This window comes from Lagenorhynchus albirostris, chromosome 4 (assembly GCF_949774975.1).
Source record: "Lagenorhynchus albirostris chromosome 4, mLagAlb1.1, whole genome shotgun sequence".
NCBI lineage: Eukaryota > Metazoa > Chordata > Mammalia > Artiodactyla > Delphinidae > Lagenorhynchus > Lagenorhynchus albirostris.
In genome coordinates, this window is record NC_083098.1 from 112,686,370 (window position 1) to 112,694,440 (window position 8,071).

General features: G+C 44.6%; 1 protein-coding gene across 2 annotated transcripts in view; it reads right to left on the reverse strand.

Annotated features, from left to right (window-relative positions):
- The window catches only part of SLC9B2 (solute carrier family 9 member B2), a 117,733-nt gene extending 110,395 nt beyond the window's left edge, over nucleotides 1–7,338 (reverse strand). For both annotated transcript variants that reach the window (XM_060148533.1, XM_060148534.1), the window contains exon 1: nucleotides 6,910–7,338. The gene's annotated coding sequence lies outside the window, so the exon portion shown is untranslated. The remainder of the gene's footprint in view (nucleotides 1–6,909) is intronic.
- Between the last annotated feature and the right edge of the window lie 733 nt (nucleotides 7,339–8,071).

Sequence of the window (8,071 nt, forward strand, 5' to 3'; positions counted from 1 at the left end):
AGGGAAATGGAGTTGTTGGAATTTCATTTTTATTCTCTATGTTTCTTTATTGTTCGTATTTTTACAATAAGAAGATTTTTCAGGGGCTTCCCTGGTGATACAGTGGTAAAGAATCCATCTGCCAATGCAGGGGACATGGGTTCGAGCCCTGGTCCGGGAAGATCCCACATGCCGTGGAGCGTCTAAGCCCATGCGCCACAACTACTGAAGCCCGCGTGCCTAGAGCCCGTGCTCTGCAACAAGAGAAGCCACCGCAATGAGAAGCCCTCACACCGCAACAAAGAATAACTCACCGCAACTACAGAAAGCCTGTGTGCAACAAAGAAGACCCAACGCAGCCAAAAATAAATAAATAAAATAAATAAATTTTAAAAAAGATTTTTAAATGCAATTTAAAATACATTTAAAAAGAATTTATGCAATTCTTAGAGCTTTAGAGAAAAGAAAATGACACAGCTTTCCTCGGTAATAATATTTTTCATAGACAGACTCTGGTAATTTGATTTTAGGTAACTTAATTCCACCTACCACAATTTAAGTCATTTTTTTGTTTTTGTGGTTTTCAAAGAAGATGGGGGAACTGCCTAGAAGCTTCTACAGCAATTTTCAAATATTTTTTTAAGCCAGAGATCTTCTGTTAAATGAAACCTTATCCTGAAATCCAACAAATGGGACAGATAAAGGTGGAGCTGCAGAAACCCTGTCCACTCACCCCTGTTCCTCCCGGCAAGTGAAGCACACTTTGAAAACAACTTCCGTAAATATGCTTTCATATATAGAAAGAGGTTTGTTAAATCAACCTTCTCTTTTTCAGGTTATCTTATTAATCTAAGTGTTTAAAAGTGCTTTCTGTAATATTCCAGAGGAAATGAAAGAACTATCAACTTGCAAATGTCCACAGGCTCTTAGGCAAGTAAAATACACTTACTGCTATCAACTGAATTACTGCTGAAAGATCATTACATGGATAAAGAATGGTTGTTCTTGTTATTTTCTGTCTTTGGTAGGACAGGCTGACATTTAATGGGGTGACCGTACTGAGAATTTACATATATTGCTGGAGTGCTCTGTGCACTGTATTCATGCATTTGAAAAAGCACCTCCATGATTGTTCATTAAGTACTCTGTAACAATTATAATGAAAATCTCCTATCTTTGGTGTTCATCCATTTATATGTTAAAAGTGTAGGGTTTCCATACCATACGGTATTTCTATGTAGAACATATTGAAACTTTCCAATTTCTGGATTCTGCTAATCAACTCTGATCTAATGCTCATTTCCCCCAAAGAAGCCCTATTCCATCAGTGAGGAATTCAGATTAAGTGAAGAGTAGGGCTTAAAATTCCCTTGACAATTAATTACTGAAATGACTAAGAATGTCTCCTTGAATGAGAACTACCTTATCGGAAAGGATTAAGTGTTCCAACTGCATACAATCAAGTTATCAAAAGAAAACAACCACTATTCTATTTGGTTAATTAATATAGTGATTTGACTGAATCATCATGAAGTAAAACACTATGCAATGAGATAGGAATAAAAGGAAATGATCCCTAGATAAGAAGAGACCCAATACTTGCTTCTCTTTGTAAAAAATCTCTCCCCCCACCCAAAGGCAAATATGTTTAATTGAAAGTTTAAAATATTACTCTTAGGCTTACTAATATAAGAATCTCCAGAGACTGGATCTCCCCAAGTGTGGCAATGTGACTTATTACCTACCTGAGAGCCACTGCTCAGGTATGCCAGTGGGTCCCTTCACCAGCCCTAGGAATAAATCATGACTGGTCTAAGTCAGTCTCTGTAACATCATTCCTCTTTGCCAGCTGTCGGTTTAAGGATGAGCATGATTCATTTCTTGCCAATGAAATTTGCGGGCAAGGCTATTGCGGACCACTGGGTAAGATTTTCCTTTCTAATATAAAGACAGAGAGGCAAGAGGAGAACCCTCTTCTCTTTTTGTCTGTGTGTGTGTGTGTGTGTGTGTGTGTGTGTGTGTGCGCGCGTGCGCGCGCGTCTATTTGCAGGGGAGGATGAAGCTGTGGATGGGGATTGTGTTTCTTGGAATTCTAGCAGCCATCATTTATCCATGAAGAAAACGTCAAGATTAGCTAATGGAAAGCAACATGGACCTTGATATCAATGTGCTACTGAACAAACCTTGGATCTACTTACCTTAGATATTTCGTCGTATGAGGAAAGAAGCTTGTATTTTTGAAGGCAATTTTGGCTGAATATCCTGTTACTTATAGCCAAAAGCATCCTACCAATACAACAGGTGACTCTGATGCAGAGCCGTCTCTGAGAAGCTCTGATAAGAGCAGTGATGAGGAACCTTTGGCTTACACATGTCTCCCTAGCTTCTTGACATGGTGCAAAACCTTCACAGAGGATGAACAAATATTGATAGAACACTGCCTTCGTATCGAAATTTCTCAAAAATGTCCAGAAAATAACATTTCAGCAGCTAAAAATCAGTGCCAAGGTTTTTAGCACCATTCTTTTAGTCTTTAGAGATTGCATAGCTTGTAAGGTTATATATATATTTTCTGCCCTATCCCTGAAGTTTAGTTGTAATATTTGAATATTGAATTTTTAAAAGTTGGGCTTATAAACATATGATTGTTTTGTTACTTTCTACTCATGAAACAAAACAACAAGAACAAAACACAACTACCATCACTGCCTGGGGTTTCATGTTTTACTTCTCTACTTGGTAAAGTTCTACGAGTCATTCAAGATCTAACCCAAATGTCACCATCTCAGTTAGTATTTCTTAACTCCATGTAGACTAACTCTGTTCCTCTTTTTTCTCTCTAAGGACTCATTCATTCAACAAACCTCTATTAAGCTCTTACCATGTTCTAGCCCTTGTGTTAGGGATTTGAATGTGAACAGTCTGACACAGTTCCTATAGTCAAAGGTTGCAACCTAGTCAGAGTATGACAGATCATTCCCTAGGTAACCATAATGAAGTGTGGTTAAGTTTCAATTTAAGGCACATGAGATAAGCAACCCCATCTTTTCACAATCATTGAAGTTCATCAGCCTTTTACTGGGTTTCTATGGTGTGTAAACACAAGAGACAGAAAGATGACTGAGATGCAGTCTCTGCTCTTTAAGAAAGGGACAGAGATTGTTATGTGTTCACCAAACCAGTTTCCTCTGCTGCCTAGACACACAGATAGTTGACATTTCCCAGCCTCCCTTGCAGGTCAGTGTGGCAAGTCCCTGAGTCTGGCAAAGGGATGTCGGCATAAATGATGTGTTGTACTTCCACTGCTGTAAGAAAGCTCCCATGTTTTACATTATGCTCTCTCTTTTCCTGTCCATTGCCTGGAAACTAAGGACTCCAAGGTCTTAGGGGGTGGCAAAGCCATAATATAAAAAGAGTTAGCGTTCCTGAATCACTGAGGAGAAGGCCATCAGCTGAACACCTGGTTGGACTTTATATGAATGAGAAATAAGCTTCTATTGTGTTAAGTTACTGAGGTTTTGGAGATTATCTGTTACAGCAGCTAGTGCCACCTTAAGGTAATTTAATTATAATGTGAGAAGTGCAGGCATAGCGTTAAACAGGGGAGAGGAGGTAATGCCCTACGTGGCTGATACTTGAATTAAGCCTTGAAAGATGACTTAGTCTCGAAAAGAAAAGAAAGACCATTACAGGCAGAGGAACCACATGATTAAAGGGTAAGGGGTAAAAAGGAAAGTGCAGGTAGGGAATTTTGTGCACATCCATGTCAATGAGCTCATAATGAGCATCATATGCAAGCTATGTGGAGCGGTCAGAGGAAAAAGGACATGAAAACCCTGAGTTTCCTTCTTGTGTCATTGCCTCCTACTTGGGCCATTTGGGGCAAGTTACTTAGCCAGTCTGGACAATTTTCTTCAACCGCAAAATGGTGATAATGCCTACGTCACAGAAAACCTTAAACTAGTACTAAGTACATCAAGGAGTCCCCAAAAAGTCCCTCAGTGCGGGCTTGCCTGATGGCGCAGTGGTTGAGAGTCCGCCTGCCGATGCAGGGAACACGGGTTCGTGCCCCGGTCCGGGAAGATCCCACATGCCGCGGAGCGGCTGGGCCCCTGAGCCACGGCCACTGAGCCTGCGCGTCCGGAGCCTGTGCTCTGCAACGCGAGAGGCCACAGTGCGTACCGCAAAAAAAAGTCCCTCAGTGCTTTATCTTCCTTTCATGAGATTTTCCTTGAGAAAGAAGCATACATGTACTGTACTGAAGAGCACAGATAAGGGACACTGGTAAACTCGAACCTTTCATTCCTCCTTATGAACCACAGAAACATAAATAGATTCCTAAAAAAAAACACATAAAGAGCTTTTACTGTATTGGCAAGGTATACTTACTAACTTTATAAGGCTGTTCAAAACTCCTTCGAACTTATCATCATTGCACTTTCCTTAACATGTATGACCCAAGACGACAAAGAATGCTCCCTCACTACACAAGTGCATATACAGGGAGCTCCATCTCCCCACATACTAGTTTCCTAGGCTTTGTGTGAAAAAGATGTCAATTCCTTTTCCCAAGAGGAAAAATCTGTTCTATCATTAGGGTTTGTGTGCCAACCAAGAGTCAGTGGCCTCCCAATGACCAACAGGACTCACGAACAGTTAGTCATGAACCAGATAGTCAACGATCTCTTGTGATATACTCTGAGGATGCTTTAAATGAAGAAATGTTTTACATTACACTTGTAGAGCAAGAGACTTCAGAGGTAATCTAGTGTATGGGCAACAAACTCAAATACCTTCAGGGGCCAACTCAAATGTAGGAGTCTGTAGCAACTAGAGAGGGCAGAGCCCAAGTGAAGGCATTCAACTCACTGCCAGGCCCTGGATCTAATCTCATGGTTTCATTTCCCATCTAAAGAAACTGAAGAGATTAGCTTTAGGTGACTTTTAGAGGCTATACAGCAAACATATTACTGAGAGTCAATGCAGGAAACAGACACCATGCCAAATATTTTAAGCAGAAAGAGATTTTATACAGAGAATTAAGTGAATTGTTGAAAGGCTAGAGATTGTTGAAAGGGCTACAAGTGCAGGGTCTTGGCTGGGCCTCTAGGAATGACTTCCAAACACTACTAGATGAGCCACCAGGGAATATACTATTTTTGCCACAATCAGGAGGCCTACAGGAACCAAGGAGTTCAAGAACATACTGTACCACGTGACCCTGAGAAGCTGGGATCTGGAAGCTGTCTGGACAGGGAACTCAGAGTATGTTCACTACCTCCCTCAGCTGCCTCTTGACAGCCAGAGGGCTGGTGATTCAATATGGCATGCTGAGTCTGGTTGCTGTAAGTCCCTCCCAACACCCACAGTTCTAGAGCCTGGACACTGGCACCTTGTGCACCTTCCGTGCTAACAGAAAACAGCCAAAAACATCAGGGAGGAGCAGGGAGTCTTCTGCCTTATCTCTGCCTTTGAAATCTCAGGCAAGTCATCCAGAACTCTAATTTACACCCAGAACTCTAACTGGAAGGGAGTCTGGGAAATGTTTTTAGCGTTCCTGTTTCTCCTGTACAAGAAGGCACACTAGCCACAGGTAGGAATGAGTGTGAGTTGCCCTCCTGGGGCAACTTTGTGTGTAGGCTCCAGGATTCAGACCTACATCACTGATTTTCCCTACTTATTCTATCATGCCTTCTATGGAAACCCTAAAAAGGCAAAAATCTAGTCAATAGGACTGTAATTCTAAAGACCTTAATATGCTAGAAAATATGTGAACCGGTCATTTTGCTCACATCATTAGTATAGGGTAAATCACACTACCTAATTAATCGTTAGGTATATTCTGATCCATTGGATTTTGAGCTCCTGGAATGTGGAGCTGGAATCCTAAGAATGGAATTGTATTCCATTCTTATTTGTATCTCCTGTCCCCAGGCTGCTTGGCCCACAGAAGATGCACAGGTATTTGCCGAATTGATATGTTTCGCTCTTGACTTAGAGAGAAACAGTAAACCAGAATTTCATGAGATACTGTATAGCAGCAATAATATTAGGTGGAGGGCCCATTATAGACGAATGGGGAAAGGGGGTTTTAGCCTTTCAGAGAAAACAGAGGTAGATCTGGCAAAGTAAAGCACCTGCTGTCTCTAGCCACTGGTGTCCTGGATTTCTTTTATTTTTAAAATTAATTAATTAATTTTTTGGCTGTGTTGGGTCTTCGTTTCTGTGCGAGGGCTTTCTCTAGTTGTGGCAAGCAGGGGCCAACTCTTCATCACGGTGCGCAGGCCTCTCACTATCGCAGCCTCTCTAGTTGAGGAGCACAGGCTCTAGACGCACAGGCTCAGTAGCTGTAGGCTCACGGGCCTAGTTGCTCCGTGGCACGTGGGATCTTCCCAGACCAGGGCTCGAACCCGTGTCCCCTGCATTGGCAGGCAGATTCTCAACCACTGCGCCACCAAGGAAGCCCATCCTGGATTTCTTGATGGAAGAAAGTTAGTGGTGTCTTCCTGCTATTGATCTTTCCGGCAACAAAAAACACCAGAATCCAGGGTGAGATAACAAGGCTGACATAACAAGCTGATGCCTGGTAAGTAAAATAAAGCCACAGACTCAGCGAGCGCTTTGAGCAGGGGCTTATTTATATTCCCCAATCAGGAGGAATTGATGAGTCTTTGCACATGAGGGGTGCTAACCCAGGCCACAGTAGCAGCAACGTATGGTGGATTTGAGAACTAAAACAAAACGAACACGAAAAACCTACTCCAATAACAACTAACGACGGGAGATACACACACACCCACACCCACCCACCACTCTGCGTACAACCAGAAGGCGCTGGGCGCTAGCTCTCAGCCTCTGGCCCGGCACTAGAGGATTGCCGCCACGGCCGCCGGTTTAATTTACGCTCAGTGCTCTCCGGGGGCTACTCACCTAACGCTCTCTGGCTCAGGCAGCCGGCTCAGCCTCATGGGTGCAAAAAGGGGCTCAAAGGCCTGCGGGGGAGCCCGGCGGAGCCGGTTTCCGGGTGGCGCATCGCCCCAGGCAGCGGCGGAGGCTGCAATTATTGCAGATAGCGGGGCGCTGGGCGCGCCGCCGGGTGTCTGCGGCCCCGCCTTCCCCGCGGCGTGGGCGGTTTCGGGAAGGCGGCAGGGCGCGGGCTGTGTGGACCGCTCAGGGAGCCCGGGTGGGTGGGACCCAGTAGCGGCCACCCCACGCGCTCTCCGCGGGTCTGGGGCCTCAGGGGGCGGGCGCGCGGCTTGACTGGGGGTCCGGAGAACCGCGGGTACACTTCCCGGGACCTCGGGGCGGCGCCGCGCGGTGGGCGGCCTCGCCGGCCCCTGGGGACCGGACGAGCGTGTCTTCCCGGGAAGCTACAGGGATGGTTGCCCAGCGCGCGCCGACCCTGGCGCCGTCTCGGCCGGCGATGACGAGCTCCTGGGCGAGGACGCGCAGCACTGCCTCTTGCGGAGCCAGGAGTGCGGCCCGGGCAGCAAATTGCTGGCTTTATCGTTCCCTTCTACATTCTGGATTTTCACGCCACCTTTTTAGTTGTGCTTTTTAGAAGTGTCTTCTCAGGTGGGGCGGGAAGACCTCTCTTCAGGTGACCAATTAAGTGGGATAAAAGACTTGTTCTCCCTTTCATCGCTTAACACTTGCCCTTCTTCCGTTTATGACTTTTTTTCCATCAGCATTCATTTAATTCTGCCTTCCATTTCTGTGTCTTCCTTTCCTCTATATTTCCCTCCCCCTCCCCTTTCAACTAAGTGTGTGTATATGCGCGTGTGCCCCTTTCGGGGTAATTTGCATTTCCTACAGAAATGAAAATTTTCTTACCTGTTTTTCACTCCTTTAAGCAAGTGCCAATTTTAATCGCCGTTTTGCAGGCAAGAGGTACAATGTCACGTAAATGTCTCCACCAGGCAGAAACCACTCATTCTTCTCTCTTAGGTCCTCCCTTATGGAGAGAATGGATGAACCTAGGTTCCGTCTATTAAGCTTCTTCAGAGCACCTAAAATGATTATTTTCCTAAACAGACCTCTTCCTCTCCTAAAGCTCGCCAAAGTTTCTAGTGACATCCAGCTTCCTCTTATA